This window comes from Lissotriton helveticus, chromosome 10 (assembly GCF_964261635.1).
Source record: "Lissotriton helveticus chromosome 10, aLisHel1.1, whole genome shotgun sequence".
Classification (NCBI taxonomy): Eukaryota; Metazoa; Chordata; class Amphibia; order Caudata; family Salamandridae; genus Lissotriton; species Lissotriton helveticus.
The window spans coordinates 982,724,007-982,745,733 of NC_136071.1; positions in this window are offsets into that span (position 1 = coordinate 982,724,007).

The window sequence follows — 21,727 nt, forward strand, 5'->3', positions numbered from 1 at the left end:
AACCCTAAAACACTACCCCCAGCATGACCCTACACTACGCAAACACTACAACACTACCCAAAACCCTAAAACACTACCCCCAGCATGACCCTACACTACGCAAACACTACAACACTACCCTAAACCCTAAAATACTACACCCCAGCATGACCCTACACTACGCAAACACTACAACACTACCCAAAACCCTAAAACACTACCCCCAGCATGACCCTACACTACACAAACACTACAACACTATCCTAAACCCTAAAACACTACGCCCAGCATGACCCTACACTACGCAAATACTACAACACTACCCTAAACCCTAAAACACTAGCCCCAGCATGACCCTACACTACGCAAACACTACAACACAACCCTAAACCCTAAAACACTACCCCCAGCATGACCCTACACTACGCAAACACTACAACACAACCCTAAACCCTAAAACACTACCCCCAGCATGACCCTACACTAAACAACCACCACAACTCTACACTACACTACACAACACTACACTACACTACACAATCACTAACCCACGAAAAAATTAACACAAACCCACTTACCTCTCTCGTCATCGTGGTTTTCACAACGCAAATGCATTTACCATACATGCCTTTAAAACGTAATTCTTTGTAAAGGCATGCGCGATAAATGCACATGCGTTTTGAAAAAATGCGGGATAATGGTATGCGAGGTCAATGACCTTGCGGGATAATGGTATGCGGACTGAAAGTCTGCGGGATAAAAAATGCGGGAAAATGGCTGCAAACCATGATTAGCAGCAGACTTCCCTGGTGAGCACTAGCTTTACTACAGTGATCTAATGAGCAACTAGAGTGCTAACATTTAGAATTTATGGCAAATGTGTGACACATCTGAATGCCTTCTTGATAGAACCAAAGTAAACAAGCATTGAAAATGCAATAGATCTCGCCCTCGTTTAAGTTAAAGCCATTCTGTTTGTAATGAGGTGGCTTTTTAGCTTTGCTTTTATTAGTGTTTTTAAAACTTTCATGTAAATAACATGCATATGTATGCATATATGTATATGTATGCATGCATTTATATTTATATAGATATGCAGAGTATATATGTTTATATATGTATATTACCTACTGGCGATAGCCAGTGGGTATATATAGTTAGGATTTTTTCTCTATGGGATTTCTGAAAATTCTATGTCTAATAACTTTGGCGTTTGTGGACGGAATTGGCTGAAATTTTCAGGAAAATGGCACATTTTGTGTCTGAGCAGCCCCTGAAAATTTGGGGGGGTTTCGTCAAGGGGGGGCCGAGAAAAAAGGGGGGTCCCAAAACGCGTTTTCCTATTCATTTTTCCATAGGGCGGTTGGACTCACTTTTAGCTCGAACGGCTGAATAGATTTAAATGAAACTTGGCAAAATTGTAGATATGGTTTGCCCGACGTGCCTTTGCTATGTCTCAATATATGTGCTCCAGGCGATTTTGAGAAATTAACGTTTAAAAAAATATATATATCTGTGACAGCGCTCCGGTTAGCGCCCCGGTTCGCGTACCGGACGCGTAACGGAACTTCGCGAAGCGAAGCTGATTGGCTCTCCGGTGTCTGTCAACATTCTAAACAGTCCGGAGTGGCCGCCATCTTGTCTCTCGGTACGATCGAGAGACAAGATGTGGTGAAAAACGAAGGGGGAAATGAAGTAAAGGGGGCAAGGTAGACCACTCCTGACCCCCTAGGATTGATGAGGGGGATATTAAAGTGCCCCGCGGGGCAAAAAATAATAAAAAAATGTTTTTTGCGATTTTACGCCGTAGAGGCACGTCCCGGTACGCGAACCGGGCAGCTCACCGGGCAGCTCACCGGGCAGCTAACCGGGCAGCTAACCGGCAGCGTAGCTGTCAACATTGTAAACAGTCCGGAGCGGCCGCCATCTTGTCTCTCGGTAGGTTCCTGAGACAAGATGTGGTGAAAAAAGAAGGGGGAAATGAAGAAAAGGGGGCAAGGTAAACCCCTCCTGACCCCCTAGGATTGATGAGGGGGATATTAAAGTCCCCCGCGAATTTTCGCGGTAGAGGCGCTTCCCGGTACGCGAACCGGGCAGCTAACCGGCAGCGTAGCGGGAGTCCGCCATCTTGTGTTTTTGGAGCGTCCGGTTCGCGTACCGGGTAGCGTCCCGGTAAGCGTAACAAGGGGAAAATCAAGAGAAACAGTAAAAAAAAAATTACGGGAATAGATTTCCAGCAAACTTGGCAAAATTGTAGGGACTGTTTGTTTGATGTGCCTTTGCAAGGCCTCAAGATATGTGCACGTGTGGATTTTGTCTAAATATAAAAAAATATATATATCTGTAAGCGTGCTCCGGCACGCTTACGTTACGGGTTTTGTTTGCGCTGCAGAGCCGATACGTCACGGTTATGCGACGCGTCATGAGGCGTCTCACGTGGCTACGTGATACGTCACGTAATAAAGAATATATTTTACAGCTATAGATATTAGCTTTTAAAAAACCAATGAAATTCACTGAAAAAACCATAGGTTATAGACCATATATAGTTAGGAATTTGCATTTACAAAACCTTGAAAATTCACTGAAAAAAACATAGGTTAGAGACCATATATAGTTAGCTGGACATTTTATTGACATAAAACCAATGAAATTCCATATATAGTTAGTTGCACTAACTATATATCGCGCACCCGCAATCCACTGCTGATGATGTCACATATTACATCATTCATGACATGGTCAGTGACATCACTGATGACATCACTGATGACATCTCAAATGACATCTCAAATGACATCACTGATGACATCATGACACACCAATACCAGTTACCACATACGCACTCACTGATTCCTACGTCTACACACACATTCACTCATTCACCCATACAATCACTCATACATACAGTCACTCATTATTACAACACTATCATATGCACTCATACACCTATGCAGACACTCACACACTGCCACTCATCCATGGAGTTACTCACACACCTAGTCAGTCCTGTAAAGAATCAATCACACTTCCATTTCCTCATCTATACAGTTAAACACAGAACACCATACTTCAGTGACATCACTGATGACATCACTGATGACATCTCAAATGACATCACTGATGACATCTCAAATGACATCACTGATGACATCATGACACACCAATACCAGTTACTACATACGCACTCACTGATTCCTACGTCTACACACACATTCACTCATTCACCCATACAATCACTCATACATACAGTCACTCATTATTACAACACTATCATATGCACTCATACACCTAGTCAGTCCTGTGAAGAATCAATCACACTTCGATTTCCTCATCTATACAGTTAAACACAGAACACCATACTTTTCACACATATAGTAACACATACTTACTCTCTTATACAATCACTGATACAAGTACACATTGATATGCACAGAGTCACACACCTCCCAGCCAGCCACACACACACTCAGTCTTCCATACATCCACTCATTCTTCAATATGTAAAACATATTTAAACTTTACAAAAACACACAGACACTAGATGATGTCATCAGTGATGTCATTTGAGATGTCATCAGTGATGTCATCAGTGATGTCATTTGAGATGTCATCAGTGATGTCATCAGTGATGTCACTGACCATGTCATGAATGATGTAATATGTGACATCATCAGCAGTGGATTGCGGGTGCGCGATATATAGTTAGTGCAACTAACTATATATGGAATTTCATTGGTTTTATGTCAATAAAATGTCCAGCTAACTATATATGGTCTCTAACCTATGTTTTTTTCAGTGAATTTTCAAGGTTTTGTAAATGCAAATTCCTAACTATATATGGTCTATAACCTATGTTTTTTTCAGTGAATATATATATATATATATATATATATATACATATATATATATATACATGTGATAAAGGTCATGGCGGTGACCAAAACGTGTCTTGGCAAGCTGGAGCAATTTGGAATAAACTGAATTTTTAGCACTGAAGTGGAGTCCGTACCCTTTCTTTCCTGTTGCAGTATGGAATGTTTGGGAGCATGGACACTGGAGATATATATATATATATATATATGCAAATAGAAGGAGAGAACTCTGGGTAGGTCTCAGTTTAGGTGGAAAGCAGCTCCTGTTAGAGCACTCTCAACACCAGCGACACTCTAGATCTGCTCACCTCAAATGTCTGTTTTTCTATCAAAGTTTTTAAGCATAGGATTAGCACAGTGCTATCCACGCCGAGATAGAAAATGACAAAGTCTTTTGCCATTTAAACAGCAAAGTCTTTAAGCATAGGACTAGTACAGTGCAGTCCTTGCCGAGCTGTAAAATAACAAAAGCCATTTATCATTCCAGGCACAATATTACAGCTTTGAATTGGTAAAATACCAACTCAAGCCAACCTGAAATGAGTAAAATCAACCCCTGATACAGTGTTTTGCTCTAATTAGAGCTCTTCAGAGAGGTATAGCTTTGTCCAGACACAAGGGAGCACCCAGTATTAAGTCAAAACAAAACCCTTTCAGGCATAGAGTGACACATAAATTATGCAAAAAAGAAGGAGAGAACTCTGGGTAGGTCTCAGTTTAGGTGGAAAGTAGCTCCTGTTAGAGCACTCTCAACACCAGCGACACTCTAGATCTGCTCACCTCAAATGTCTGTTTTTCTATCAAAGTTTTATATATATATATATATATATATAAATATAGTATATAATATATAATATATATATATTACCTACTGGCGATAGCCAGTAGGTATATATAGTTAGGACCTAGCTACCATAGGAAATCCGCAACATTCTATTGGGAATAACTTTGGCGCCGGTTGAGGAATTTGCGTGTAATTTTCCAAAATTTAGGCCAGCTCCGCTCCGCTTCTTCCCGGGAAGTTTCGGGGGGATTCGTCATGCTGGGGCCGAGAAAAAAGGGGGGTCCCAAACGTGTTTTCCCCATGTTAATTTCCATAGGACGAATAGACAAGGCTACAGCCCAAACCGCTGAATGGAATTACACCAAACTTTGCAAAATTGTAGGGACTGGCAGAAGTGCCTTTTTTATATTTGGTGAAAATTGCTCCAGTGGTTTTTATGAAAATTAACTTCAAAAACACATATATATCTGGGCGGAGCCTAACCATACATCTCATCGTGGCTTGTCAGCACTTCATCCAAGAAGTGTTGGCAGCCATCTTGGGACCAATATACATGATAGCACCTCATTAAAAGCATTGTAGTTAATAGTTACATTATAAATCATTTGTTGATGGTACCATACTCATTTTAGGAATTGTGGTGTGTTCTAAGGTGATTTTACCATGTGAAAAAGCCTTCTGCTGGCTGGGATATCATGAATCATGTTTGAAAGAAAACTATTATCTCATGCTTTTCCCACAGTGGTTTGGAAGGGGATCTGTAAGCTAAACTGAAAGCATATTTTCTGTAAATTCACATTATCTTTCTCAGTCCTGTGAGAAGGAAGTCTGACATTCTCAGTAAAACATGTACAACCAACAAGGACAGAGACTGTCAGTTGATTCCTTTGTGTTCTACTGCAGCCTCCTAGAGTGTTCTAAAGAACAACTAGAGCGCTAACAGTCCTACTTATTACAAAGGTATGGCACACCTGAAGCCATCTTGATTGGAATAAAGTGGTAACTCTTAAAACATTTAATTTTAAAAGGAACAAAATGAGGGGGTTCATTTTGCCATAGAAAGTATGATTAGTGCTGCAGAAAGAAAAATTAGGGCACATTTTGAGTGACTTCTCAAATCCTCTTCTATTTCATAAATGAATTCTGACAAGCAGTCTCCCAAGATGGCCACCAGAGACAAAAGAGCCCAAATGTAGCCCACATATCACCCAGACGTAGCCCAAGTATAGCCCAATGACAGAATGTCCCAGAGTGTTCTAAAGAACAACTAGAGCGCTAACAGTCTTACTTATGACAAAAGTATGGCACACCAGAAGCCATCTTGATTGGAATGAAGTGGTAAGTATGAAACATTTAATTTAAATAGGAACAAAATGAGGGGGCTCAGTTTGCCATAGAAAGTATGATTAGTGCTTCAGAAAGAAATATTAGGGCACATTTTGAGTGACTTCTCAAATCCTCTTCTATTTCATTAAAAAAATTCTGACATGCAGACTGAAACATGCACTTTGAACACCAGCAGCAGACTTCCCTGGTGAGCAGTAGCTTTACTACAGTGATCTAATGAGCAACTAGAGTGCTAACATTCAGAATTTATGGCAAATGTGTGACACATCTTAATGCCTTCTTGATGGAACCAAAGTAAACAAGCATTGAAAATGCAATAGATCTCGCCCTCATTTAAGTTAAAGCCATTCTGTTTGTAATGAGGTGGCTTTTTAGCTTTGCTTTTAATAGTGTTTTTAAAACTTTCATGTAAATAACATGCATATGTATGCATATATGTATATGTATGCATGCATTTATATTTGTATTTATATAGATATGCAGATTAAATATGTTTATATATGTATGTATATACATATATATACACATACATATATATACATGCATATGCATATATATGCATATATATATATGTGTATATGTGTGCGTGTAGAGAGAGGTAGAGAGGTAGAGGTGTAGAGGTAGAGCGGTAGAGGTAGAGAGGTAGAGGTAGAGAGGTAGAGACTTGTAGAGAGAGAAGTAGAGAGAGGTAGAGAGTAGAGAGTGAGTAATAGAGAGTAGAGAGTGAGTAGTAGAGAGTAGTAGAGAGCAGTAGAGAGAGTAGCAGAGAGTGAGTAGTAGAGAGTAGTAGAGTAAATAGTAGAGTGAGTAGTAGAGAGTAGTAGAGAGTGAGTAGTAGAGAGTGAGTAGTAGAGAGTAGTAGAGAGTAAGTAGTAGAGTGAGTAGTAGAGAGCAGTTGAGAGTGAGTAGTAGAGAGTAGTAAAGAGTGAGTAGTAGAGAGTAGTAGAGAGTGAGTAGTAGAGAGTGAGTAGTAGAGAGTAGTAGAGAGTGAGTAGCAGAGAGTAGTAGATAGTGAGTAGTAGGGAGTGAGTAGTAGAGAGAGAGTAGTAGAGAGTAGTAGAGTAGTAGAGAATGAATAGTAGAGAGTGAGTATTAGAGAGTAGTGCAGTAGTAGAGAGTAAGTAGTAGAGAGTAGTGGAGAATATTCCAAAGTTTGGCACAGCACCACTTGCACAATAAGTCCAATCAAATGATATCACTTAGAGTCCTTATTAAAGCGCTGAATCTTGGTGTATATTCAAATGCTTTTATTTTCCTTAAGTTTATGTACCACTGCCAGCCGACGCGTTTCATTCTGTACAACAGAACTTCTTCAGGGCGTTCTTATTTCCTTCAAGTTATGTCGGTATCCTGTTGTCATATAACTAATTATTTCTTCCATATGTTAGACGAGACGTAAGTACATTCTTATTCAAAGTGACTAGGTATCAATTTTACCCACACAATTCGGGCAGACTTGAGTAATTTATAGCATCCTCAAAGTCAGTCTTTCAAAAATTCCAAAGTATAGGGCATGATAATCCAAATCCAAAAGTTTCTCAAGAAAAGTCATTTTCAATTGTTTGGAATATTGGCGTTTGGGCAGATATGACCCAGGGACCCCCAGTATGCAAGGGGAATTAGTCCCCCCTCTGCAAACGCGCCAGTGGCCTGCGTTGCAGAGAGGTGTAAAAAGGGGCATAGCCTCATTACACCTATGTGCAATGCAGCCCCCTGGCGCAAACTGGAGGTTGCAGGTGGGCTAGTTGGCCCCCAGGGACCCCCAGTATGCAAGGGGAATTAGTTTCCCCTCTGCAAACATGCACGGGGGCTGCGTTGCAGAGAGGCGTAAAAAAGGGTGTGGCCTCATTACACCTCTCTGCAATGCAGCCCCCTGGCGCATACTGGAGGCTCCTGGTGAGCTAGTCGGCCCCCAGGGACCCCCAGTATGCAAGGGGAATTAGTTCCCCCTCTGCAAACGCGCTAGGGGGCTGCGTTGCAGAGAGGTGTAACAAGGGGCATAGCCTCATTACACCTCTGCAATGCAGCCCCCTGGCGCATACTGGAGGTTCCAGGTGGGCTAGTTGGCCCCCAGGGGCCCCCAGTATGCAAGGAGAATTAGTTCCCCCCTTTCAAACATGCACGGGGGCTGCGTTGCAGAGAGGTGTAAAAAGGGGCGTGGCTTCATTACACCTCTCTGCAATGCAGTCCCCTGGCGCATACTGGAGATTCCTGGTGGGCTTTCAGGTCTTATATAGTTAGGAATTAGCATTAAAAAAACCTTTGAAATTCACTGAAAAAAACATAGGTTTCAGGCCTTATATAGGTAGGAATTAGCATTTAAAAACCTTGCAAATTCACTGAAAAAACCATAGGTTTCAGGCCTTATATAGTTAGGAATTAGCATTTAAAAAACCTTTGAAATTCACTGAAAAAACCATAGGTTTCAGGCCTTATATAGTTAGGAATTAGCATTTAAAAAACCTTTAAAATTCCCTCAAAAAACGATAAGTTTTAGGGGTGTTATAGTTAGCTGGACATTTCACTCATACAAAACCATTGAAATTGCTCCTATATAGTTAGTTGTACTAACTATATTTCGCGCACCCGCAATCCACTGCTGATGATGTCACATATTACATCATTCATGACATGGTCAGTGACATCACTGATGACATCTCAAATGACATCACTGATGACATCACTGATGACATCATCCAGTGAATGTGGTTTGCTTCGTTATTTAAATATGCATTATATATATAGCAATTTGCATTGAAGTATGGGTGTATATATAAAAATAAATATTTGGATGGAGGATTTAGTAGCAGTGTAATTGACTGTTTACTTGACCAATTTATAGTCTAAACCCTAAAACACTACCCCCAGCACGACCCCCTACACTACACAAACACCACTGCACTACCCTAAACCCTAAATCTACCCCCAGCATGACCCCTACACTACCCAAACACATCTGCACTGCCCTAAAACACTACCCCAGCACAACCCCCTACACCACATAAAAACCACTGCACTACCCTAAATACTAAATCTACCCCCATCACGACCCCCTACACTACACAAACACCATTGCACTACCCAAAACCCTATAACACAACCCCCAGCACGCCCTTATATTACACAAACACCACTGCACATCCCTGAACCCTAAAACACTACCCCCAACAAGACCCCTACACTACCCAAACACCACTGCAATGCCCTAAACCCTAAAACACTACCCCCAGCACGACCCCCAACACTACACAAACACCACTGCACTACCCTAAACGCTAAATGTACCCCCAGCACGACCACCTACACTACCCATTCACCACTGCACTACCCTAAACCCTAAAACACTACCCCAGCACGACCCCCTACACTACCCAAACACCATTGCACTACCCTAAACCTTAAATCTACCCCAGCACGACCCCTACACTACCCAAACACCTCTGCACTGCCCTAAAACACTACCCAGCCCCTATGATCCCTTCAACCTGCGCGCCTGTGCGCGCGCGCACACAGCCTTCACCAAGCGCTCAGAGTTAATCTGAATGCGCGCAGATCACTCAAGGAACTAAAGAAGGAGAGTGTTAGAAAGACGATCAGTGTGAAAGGCAAGTGTGTCTTTTCGATGACAAAGATAAAGCGTCCCCGCTGGGAAGGGGATCGGAGGTGTCGGACCCCTGTGGTGATAGAACACTGCACATTAGCCTGGGCGTGCAAAGCACACAATGGGGCTACCGAGGGACCCAGCAGGCAGTTTTAACGTACACCGCCTTCACTATTAGCCTGGGGGTATGAGCTGCGCAGAGGGGCTTTCACAAGGTCTGCCTCCTGCCACATCTGTGTGGTATAAACACAAAATGACCTGTTTTTGAAAGACAATAAATAAGTGACAGAGCTGTGAAGTGGCAGCATTTATTCACAGGGCTGTTATCAAGAAGGAGCTGCAGTTAGGGTTGCCACCTTTCAAGGGGGGACATATTAGCCATGTTTAACAGTCTGCAAGGGCATGACACTAAATAGGAATGTAAACAAAACCGAATGCCCGTGGCCGGCAAAGGGACTCCGCGCACCTTCCAGACAGAAGGAATCCTGCGAAAAGAAAGGTATTTGTGTTGCATGTTTTATTTATTTAATCTGCTCAGTACACAAAATAAACTCCACGCTGTACAAGGGACATATGGTGTCAAGAAAAGGTGTATTATTCATAGGCAGTCCTGCTCTTCCCACAGCACTTGTTCTGGTGTTACCTTCCTTGTGCAAGCATTAGTGCACTGTCAAGTCGCCTGATGAGTCACTGCTTGAAACAGAGGTGGGTGAGCTGAACGTTTCGAACATCCCCGAAAACTGCAGTAGGGGTAATCAGAGGCCCTCATTGTGAGGTGTGGGGAACCCACAGGGAGAGGGCTTCTGTTCCCCGGGGGCATGGAGGCGTCGAGGGGTGAGATGAGAAGCTGGGGAGAGCATTGCCACAGCTCTTCTTTCCTCTCTGCCCTTCCTCCTGTTATTGGTGCCTGTTCGCAGGATGCGCACACCCCTTGTTTATACTGGAACTTCAAGGGGTGTGTAATACAAAAATGCAGGTGAGAATTGTGCCAGGGCAGCAGTCCTGCCACCTTCCTTAAATATGCCCCCAAACATGACATCCGTTAATGCAGGGTATTCACAGGAGGGGGACACCCTTGTTTTATATGCCGTGGGGGTGGGTTCTAAGAGGGCGGCAGGCGTCGTGCATGTTCTGATGACGAGGCTGGAACCCCTGTCAGTGCAGTGATTACTACAGGCTCGCACGAAAGGGACTTGGATGACAACTGGAGCAATCTTTGGCCTCCCTCGAGACATGCAGCGAGTTTGGTGAAACATTGCTTAACATGAAAGAATGCAGCCACAGACCAGACACGTATGAAAGTATGGGGCTAACCGGGCTGGAGGGTGCGTGGTAAGTGTTGGGCCAGGAAGGATAAGATGGGGAGGGGTCTTAATGTGATAGTCCATGAGGGAACACAGTCAAAATAGGCCAGACCAAACTTTTGGGATTGTTTTTTATTTTTTTATTTTTTTATTTAAAGAGTCACTGGTTGGGGCATAAGAGATCAAGAGGCGTCAAGAGTTGCCCTTCAAGAGAAGCAGATTCTGTGATTGTGTGGACGAAGGGAGGTCCCTTGCAGAGGATGCCAGCGCCAAGAAAGGGAGCAGGTGGCAGAAGTGGCAGAATCGGCTGTGTGGAGTAGAAGGTGGTGGCAGATTTCGGAGCAGGGGAGTGAGGGGGTCTGAAGAGAAGTAGAGGGGAGGGAAAGGGAGTGGATAGGAGAACACGAGTATGTATATGTGTGTGAGAGCGAGAGGCAAGTGTGTGTGTGTGTGTTAAAGAGAGATAATGGAATGTGCTAGTGAGATAAAAGGGTGTGTGTGCTAGAGAGACAAATAAGGAGCCAGTGAGAGACCTTCTACTATGTACCTTAGAGATAGACTGCACCTCAGTGAGGGTAGGTCCTGGAGTAAACAAAAGTCTGTTTATTTTCCAAGAGCACCTAAACGTCGCTATACAGGTCTGTCTCGTGGCAACTGTTGGTGCTACTTTTCACATAACTGTTTTTTTTTCTTTATTTTATTAAGATCCCAAAAGGTGCAAAACAAGGATATCTCTGCTCTCAGCATTCGACCTAAAACATTCCATCTTGGACAATATGTTGTCCATGTGAGGAATTATTGTTCACCTTCTCCCCTGAGAAATCTTCAGAATTTAGCCTGTATTCAAAGCCTGAGTTAACATCTTTCCCGCTCAAGCAATGGTGAAAAAGACTGCGGATTATCACTTTCGAGCTCTGGACATGTTTTCCACTTACTGTGCATGTCTGAAGTCAAGAATATTAACACTTGTGTGGAGCCACGGCCACAATACGTTAGTTACGTTCCCTTGAAATCAGGAACTAAATTTACGGGGGTAGGTAAAGTGCCACGTTCAGCTTGTGACCACGAGCCCATGCACCGCCCTAGTGCATAGAAGCCATGGCACTCTTTTTAATCACACACAAGTGCTTCAAATAATGAGTGTTGTCGCCGATATCACCAGTGCAGGCAACATGTAGCTGCCACTATGTGATTTAAATAGGTGAAATCCCAGCCTCCCACCGTACATCAAGCGCTATATAAATGTAAACCTTTTTTTCCCTTTTCTACCCCTCCCCAACCCTTCTCAATCCAAATAACTGACTAACATATCCACCACTCAAATTAATTTAATGTTTCACCATACTAATTCAACACTAATCCTTATGGGTTTCAGAGTAGAGTGCTACTTTCCAAAAAAGCGCCTCAAAACCCCATCGGGGGTAGCAAGCACTATATGAATACAAACCTTTTTCCCTCTTCTATCCCGCCACCTACCACTCTCTATCCGAATAACTGAATAACATATCCACCACTCAAATTACTTCTTATTTCACTATACTAATTTTCAAAGCTAATACTTTATGGGTTCCGGAGTAGCGTGCTACTCGCCAGAAAAGCGCTTCAACACCCATCAGGGGTAACAGGTGATATATGAATGCAAACCTTTCTTTCCCTTCTATCCCTCTGCAAGCCTTCTCACTCCAAATAACTGACTAATATCCACCACTGAAATTACTTCCATATTTCACCAATCCTTTATGGGTTTCCGGAGTAGCATGCTACAACACCCTATCAGGGGTAACAAGCACTATATAAATACAAACCTTTTTTCCTCTTCTATCCTTCTGAATCCAAATAACTAGCTAACCTATCCACCACTTAAAAATGTGCTTACATGTTTCACTATACTAATTCAACACTAATCCTCTGTGGGTCTCAGAGTAGCGTGCTACTCGCCAAAAAAAGCCCTTCGACGCCTCATCAGGCGTAGTAAGCACTATACAAATGCAATTACACTACAATACAATACAATACGATACAATTAGTAACATTACTTTTCTCCCTTTTTTACCTTAATTATTTTTAACGCATTGTTAACTCTGCTCTGGGACACCTTTGAAAGTGTTTTCTATTTATATTTTCTGTTTAAAGTTGTACAGATAAGGGCTAAAAATACTGGCTTTAAGTGATTGCTTATTTTTGTAGCCACCGGGACATTAAAATAAATGTGGTAGAAAACCAACTAGGTGGCTACCCTTGCTACAGTCCATCATGCATCCTGCACAAAGAAAGTACATTACCTGGAAATTATATGGCACAGTAGTTATGAATCCTATTTAAACCCAAAGTACTGAAGCACTTAGATGCCACTGAGGAATATAAACTGCTTCACTAAATGAGACAGACTGAGCAAAGTGTTAATGTAGCCCCTGGTGAAGACCACTTCAATTATGCAGCAGGAGAGAGCCAAATTATGCGGCAGGGTTGTCTAAATTAGGCAGCACGAAAAGGCACAATTGCGGGATACTGCTGCATATTTAGTGATAGTATTACCTCATTATTTTGTCTCTTTGGACATAAGTTGCATCTCATTAGTATAGGTTTAACACTCACATTTAGCAATAAGCAACAGAAAGTTCCCTTGATGACAGAGGGTTGTGTCTCCCCTTATGATATTGAGACTATACACAAGAGTGAGGGGGGAGGGGGTTAATGTGTTTTTTTTGTTGCTGTTTTTTTTATCTTTTAGGTTCTGGTTTTAGGATTGTTATGTGTACAACTGTTTGCCTCACATAACCAATAATGCTCATTTGTTACTGTTATTGAGATCCTGCTTACTTATTTGTGTTCAGTTAGAGCCTGCAAAACATGTTTCTTGTACGAGTATATCCAGCATGCCGACCCCAAAGCAAATAACAAGTGATTAATCTGTGTTGAATTTGAAATTCCTGTTCATATTTTCATGCTTGCAGAGCTTGAGCAGTGGAAAGTGATGTTATGTATGAAACTGAGACTCCTACATTGTACTGATTGGCGAACTTTACCCCAAATCAATAAAGTTTATTCAAAATAAAAGCAAGAGAAAGGTGACCATTCAACCTTTGCAAAAGGCCTTCCAATGCAAGTAACTCATGCTGTTGCATTTGTAGTATCTTTCTGGATGTTTGAGAAAGAGATGTTGTTGTAGTGCGGTATAAGTGGCAGAGTGTTTGTTTGCACTGACCTAAAGGTAGTATATTTAGTGCCACAAGGGAGGTTGAAGGTGTGCTCCAATTGAGAAGCAGTTAGTCTGTAGGAATATTTATGCATGGAAGTGAATGTGAGCCAGAAATAGCAAATTGAGTTGCCTACACCTCCTGTTTCATCCTGTCACCTGCACCTGATGGAGCGTTTGCTAGGGAGCAGGTACTTCTTCTTTGCATTTTGGTGATCTTGACAATTGTTGATTATCCTTATTCGTTCCAGTAGTGTGTGCCAGAACTTGAGATCTTCTGAAATTGAACAAGTAGTGGAGTTATGTCATTTCTTCAATGGATTCCACACTGTTGGATCTTAAATATTCCATTGTTCAAGTCCTGAGATCCCTATAGGTGACAGACCAGCCTACAAATGAATTTAAATAGGTTTGCCTCCCTATGGCGACTGACAGGGTAATTGGAATCAAATCAAAACACACATTAAGTACTTGGTAGCTTATACACAGTATTTGCTTGCATAGGGATTTGTTGCATGTTGGCGCATGTAGCCTTAGCTGTGGTGCACAAACACCCTTCTTTGGTGCACAAACACTCTTCTTTGCCGCACACAGAGGAACAAAATTAGAGGGAACATTTCTCAGCACACCCCCCTACACTACACAAACACCACTGCACTACCCTAAATACTAAATCTACCCACAGCACGACCCCCTACACTACATAAAAATCACTGCACTACCCTAAACCCTAAATCTACTACCAACATGACCCCCTACCCTACACAAACACCGCTGCACTACCCTAAACCCTAAATCTACCCCCAGCACAACCCCTACACTACACAAACACCACTACACTACCCTAAACCCTGAAACACTATCCCCAGCAAGACCCCTACACTACACAAACACCACTACACTACCCTAAACCCTAAAACACTACCCCCCAGCATGACCCCCTACACTACCCAAACACCGCTGCACTACCCTAAACCCTAAAACACTACCCCAGCACGACACCCTAAACTACATAAACACCACTGCGCTACCCTAAACTCTAAAACACAACCCTCACATTACACAAACACCACTGCACTACCCAAAACCCTAAAACCCTACCCCCAGCACGACCCCTACACTACACAAACACCATTGCACTGCCCTAAACCTTAAATCTACACCAGCACGACACCCTACACTATCCAAACACCACTGCACTACCCTAAACCCTAAAACACTACCCCAACACTACACAAACACCACTGCACTACCCTAAACCCTAAAACACTACCCCCAGCATGACCCCCTACACTACCCAAATACCACTACGCTACCCTAAACCCTAAAACACTACCCCAGCATGACCCCCTACACTACCCAAACACCACTGTGCTACCCTAAAATCTAAAATACTACCCCTGCATGACCCCCTACACTACACAAGTACCCCTGCCCTACCCTAAACCCTAAAACACTACTCCAGCACGGCCCCCTACATGATGAGGAAATTATGCAGTGCCTCGTTTCTTATCCTCCTTTACAAACATGTCTGTTTGCAGTTTAACAGTTCCGCTTTTAGCATAGTTTGTTTCCGTGCTTCTAGACTGAGGAAAAGTATTTCACTAGAGCGATGTCACATAATTGAGCTCACCATTCAGACCTATGAAAGTGCCTCAGTCCTTTTTCAAAGGTTTGTCACGGATATTTCTGCAGGCAGTTTGTGCAAATGTAGAAATTATTCAGAACATGCTAAGCAGTAGCACAGTTGAACTCTGATAGATCGCTCGCCACTTAAATGGTAAGGCAGGTGTAAAAAGGGGCGTGGCCTCAGACCACCTCTCTGCGATGCAGCTCTGTGGCGCTTACTGGAGGTACCTGGTGGGCTAGTTGGACCCCAGGGACCCCGAAGATTCAAGGGAGTTAATCCCCCAACTTAAAATCCACCACGGGCGCGTTTGCACAGTGGTGAAGGAAGGGGACTGAGCCTGATGTGATATGTGTGCAAACACGCCCTGTGGTGCGTTTTAAGTTTGGAAATTAATTCCCCTTCAATCCTGAGGGCCCCTGGGGGCCAACTAGCCCACCAGGTACCTCCAGTAAATATCAGAGGCCTGCATTGCAGAGAGGTGGTCCAGACCACGCCCCTTTTTACACCTCTGCAATGCAGCTCTGTGCCGCTTACTGGAGGTACCTGGTTGGCTAGTTGGACCACAGGGACTGTCAGGATTCAAGGGGACTTAATCTCCCAACTTAAAACGGCCACAGGGCGTGTTTGCACACATGTCACCTGTCAATTTATCACTTGGATGATGTCATCAGTGATGTCATCCGTGATGTCATTTGAGATGTCATCAGTGATGTCATCAGTGATATCACTGACCATGCCATGAGTGATGTAATATGTGACGTCATCAGCAGTGCATTGCAGGGGCGCGAGTTATAGTTAGCAGAACTAACTATAACGGAGGAATTTCTATGGTTTTGTATGAGTGAAATGTCCAGCTAACTATAACACCCCTGAAACCTATGTTTTTTTTGTGAATTTCTAAGGTTTGTTTAAATGCTAATTTCTAACTAATGCCTAATTTCAGTGAAGATATATATATATATCTATATATATATATATATATATATATTTATATATATATATATATTACCTACTGGCGGTCGCCAGTAGGTATATATAGTTAGGATTTTTTCTCTATGGGATTTTTGAAAATTCTATGTCTAATAACTTTGGCGTTTGTGGACGGAATTGGCTGAAATTTTCAGGAAAATGGCACATTTTGTTTCTGAGCAGCCCCTGAAAATTTTGGGGGGGTTCGTCAAGGGGGGGCTGAGAAAAAAGGGGGTCCCAAAACGCGTTTTTCCCATGTTAATTTCCATAGGGCGGTTGGCCTCACTTTTAGCCCGAACGGCTGAATGGATTTGCACGAAACTTGGCAAAATTGTAGGGACTGGTAGCCCGATGTGCCTTTTGTAGGTCTCAATATATGTGCTCCAGTGGATTTTGAGAAATTAACGTTTAAAAAAAGATATATATCTGTAACAGCGGACCGGGCAGCGGCCCAGGACGCGTACTTTTCGCGCAACGGAGCTTTGTGAAGCGAAGCTGATTGGCGTCTGTCAACATTCCAAACAGTCCGTAGCGGCCGCCATCTTGTCTCTCGGTAGGATCGAGAGACAAGAGGAGGCCAAAGCGAAGGGGCAAATGACCATAAGGGGGAATAGTAGATCCTCGCTGACCCCCTAGGTTTGATGTGGAGGTTTTAAAAGGGCCCCGCGGGGCAAAAAAAAATAATAATAATAATAATCGAACGGCTGAATGGATTTGCACGAAACTTGGCAAAATTGTAGGGACTGGTAGCCCGATGTGCCTTTGCTAGGTCTCAATATATGTGCTTCAGTGGATTTTGAGAAATTAACGTTCAAAAAAAGATATATATCTGTAACAGCGCACCGCTTCGCGTACTTTTCGCGTTACGGAGCTTTGCGAAGCGAAGCTGATTGGCTCTCCGGTGTCTGTAAACATTCCAAACAGTATGTAGCGGCCGCCATCTTGTCTCTCGGTAGGATCGAGAGACAAGAGGAGGCCAAAGCGAAGGGGCAAATGACCATAAGGGGGCATAGTAGATCCTCGCTGACCCCCTAGGTTTGATGTGGAGGTTTTAAAAGGGCCCCGCGGGGCAAAAAAAATAAATAATAATAATAATCGAACGGCTGAATGGATTTGCACGAAACTTGGTAAAATATTAGGGACTGGTAGCCCGATGTGCCTTTGCTATGTCTCAATATATGTGCTTCAGTGCATTTTGAGAAATTAACGTTCAAAAACAAGATATATATCTGTAACAGCGCTCCGCTTCGCGGAGATAAAATTATATCTGTATTACCTAGCTGTTGCTAACACCAGTTAGCGACGGCTAGTAGGAGATAGCGACCATCTTGGGTCCCACTTTGCATGTGAGTGATATTTATCACTAATGACATGCAAAGTGGGCATGCCAAGATGTTAGCGACTGGAAACAGTCGCTAACATCGCTATCTCCTATTATCAACTTTTGGTAATATTCGAGATAAGCGCGAATATCTCCAAAAAGTAACAGCTGCCCTGAGCAGTTCTTAGCCATGTTATCCAATGGGAGGTGGATAACATGGCTAAGAGCATTAGCTCGGTAATGCATGAATATCTCTGAGTTTTCAGCGATATTAATGCATTGCGGTCGTTTTTTATCGTATTTGCGATAAACCTTGATAATAGCAAGGTTTATCTGCGATAATTTCTGACGGTAAAAAAATCTTTGCAATGCATCGTTAGGGATAAATATCGCTTAACTTTGGTAATATGCCCCAACGTCTGTTAACGTTCGATTCGAAGGAAATCAGGAAGTGTTGAAAAACATTGTGTGCGCCATCTTGTCTTTTTTCAAATGCCACACTTTTGTCGTGCACGGCAGCCATTTTAGATGCCTTGACCAGACCCACTCTGTGCACGCTGTCGATCCTTAGCATGGCTCCCCACCCTCGCAAGCATCTCACCCAGGCAGTGGTCACCCCTGCTCTCTGTCTTATGCATGGGTAATAAACCTCCCCCCATCTGCGCTGCTCTTCCCTGAGAATCACACCCTGTGCCCGCCCGACACCTCCCTTTCGCCCTATTCACTACCGCACCCTCTGACACTCCTTTTCCTCTGTGTCCGATTGTCCAGGCCGGTCCTAGGCTATCAGCTAGCCCTGCAGATGTAGTTTATGGCCACAGCTGTAAAGAATCACCCCTCTTCAAAGGAGTTATAGTAGATCAAGGCCCACACTCGATGAGATCCGTCACAGCAGAAGCGTTGCTATTATCTGAAAACCATCCTGTATTGTGATTGGGGAGGGGACCGAGCGTGAAGCGGAAGATTCCAGGGATGACTCTTTGTACATCAAAGTTTTTACAATTATGTGTCACATTAAAAATATATAGCACTCCGACAAAGTAGTAAGATTATAAAACTTTAATAATTTATAAATATATACAAGAAAACAAAAATAGTAATAACATATAAAAAATTTTAGGGAAAAACAACGAAGTAGCGGTCGGCTGTGCGAATAGTCCCAACGCAGCACAACGTCCAGATTTCCGGCGTGGGGCGTCGCGGGGGGTGGGTCATCAGTAGCAAACTGTTGTGCGAATAGTTCCAAGGCAGCAGAACGCGCCGAAATCTAGATGACACGAAAGTGATGTCTAGTAAGTTGCCACCCAGCAAATAACGGCGTGGGGCGTCGCGGGGGGTGGGTCATCAGTAGCAAACTGTTGTGCGAATAGTTCCAAGGCAGCAGAACGATGGCACCAAGGTGATGTCCAGTAAGTTGCCGCACTGGTTTTGGTATCCTACAATGCTGCTCCGAATAACGGCGTGGGGCGCCCCGGGGGAGGCGGCGTGAACGGGCCTCTCCAGGTGGAGTCTCATCTGTTTTAGTGGGGCGCCCCTTTACCGTTTCAGTTGCCATTCCGTCCGCTTTTGGTCCACTGTGTCAAAATCCGCCATTCAGCTGAGTTGCGCCCACTCTTGCGGTGCAGCGATAGGCGGCTGCCACAGGACTCTCAAAATGGCGGCAGGCTCTTTCCTTTTTGGGCGTGGTCCACTGAAATGGCCCTGGGACACCTTGGAAATCGGACGCTTGTCTGCTAGGTCTTGGACCCCATTCTCGAAAGCGTCCCCTCCGCCTTGAGAATTCATCAAAAGTTTTGGGGGCCCCGACTCCTGCAGGCTTCTGGTGGGGAGCGGCTGCCATGATTGCTCGCGGAATGACCACGACGGAGCTACGAGATGGTGGTGCTCTCATGCTGACGCCAGTTTAGTCTGAAACATCCAGAAACAAGGTGGGGCTTTCATCGTTTGGGGGGAAAAAAAAAGTTTTCATCCAATGAAAAGTGTTGTTTTTAGGTCATATGATCAAGCCTTCCATCATTAGGAAACCAAAAGTAAAATGAACCAATGAAAAGTTTTATAAACAAGTCACATGACCTGTTATGCGGCATAGGGTATAAAATGCGGAGAAAATACGTTGGCACGTGAGGCGGCGTCAGTAGCGGACCGATGTGCGAATAGGCCGAAGGCAATACAACGCGCCAAGATCCGGATGGCACCGAGGTGGTGTCCAGCAAGTTGCAGCACTGGTGTGGCCATCCTACAATGCTGAAAGTCGGCGTGGGGCGCCCCGTTGGCCTGTGAGTTTGCGTCAGTAGCGGACCGATGTGCGAATAGGCCGAAGGCAGCACAACGCGCCAAGATCCGGATGGCACCGAGGTGGTGTCTAGTAAGTTGTCGCACTTCTGTGGCCATCCTACAATGTTGAAAGTCGGCGTGGGGCGCCCCGTTGGCCTGTGAGATGGCGTCAGTAGCGGACCGATGTGCGAATGGGGCCAAAGGCAGCGCAACAATATTTTCTGACTGACACCACAAGGCGCTGAGATGCCAAGATCCGGATGGCACCGAGGTGATGTCTAAGTTGCGGACTGATGTGCGAATGGGGCCAAAGGCAGCGTAACAATATTTTTTGTATGGAAGATACCACTAGGCGTTGAGATGCCAAGATTCGGATGGCACTGAGGTGATGTCTAGCAAGTTGCTGTACTGGTGTGGTCATCCTACAATGCTGAAACTCGGCGTGGGTCGCCCCATTAGCCTGTGAGATGGCGTCAGTAGCGGACCGATGTGCGAATAGGCCGAAGGCAGCACAACGCGCCAAGATCCGGATGTCACCGTGGTGGTTTCATAGTTGAGAGGCACTTCATCTGCAGTGGGGCGCCGAGATCCGGATGGCACCGAGGTGATGTCTAGCAAGTTGCTGTACTGGTGTGGTCATCCTACAATGCTGAAACTCGGCGTGGGTCGCCCCATTAGCCTGTGAGATGGCGTCAGTAGCGGACCGATGTGCGAATAGGCCGAAGGCAGCACAACGCGCCAAGATCCGGATGTCACCGTGGTGGTTTCATAGTTGAGAGGCACTTCATCTGCAGTGGGGCGCCGAGATCCGGATGGCACCGAGGTGATGTCTAGCAAGTTGCTGTACTGGTGTGGTTATTCTACAATGCTGAAACTCGGCGTGGGGCGCCCCATTAGCCTGTGAGATGGCGTCAGTAGCGGACCGATGTGCGAATGGGGCCAAAGGCAGCGCAACAATATTTTCTGAAGAGAAGACACCAAAAGGTGCTGACATTCCAAGATCCGGATGGCACCGAGGTGGTGTCTAGCAAGCTATGCAGTTGAGTTGTGTGCGCACTTGCGGCGAATAGGTCGAAGGCAGCATAACAATGTTTTCTGAATAGGAGACACCACAAGGCGTTGAGATTCGGTTACCACCGAGGTGATGTCTAGCAAGTTGCCGCACTGGTGTGGCCATCCTACAATACTGCTCCGAATAACGGCGTGGGGTGCCCGAAGGGGGGGGAGCCGGCGTGAATGGGCCTTCCTAGGTGGAGGCTTGTCTGCTGTAGTGGGGCGCCCCTTTACCGTTTCAGTTGCCATTCAGCTGAGTTTCGGCTGCTCTTGATGCTACAGCGACAGACGGCTGCAAGAGGACTCTCAAAATGGCGGCCTGTTCTTTGGATTTGGGCCTGGTCCACTAAAATGGCCCTGGGACACCTTAGAACTCGGACGCTCGATTTTTTTT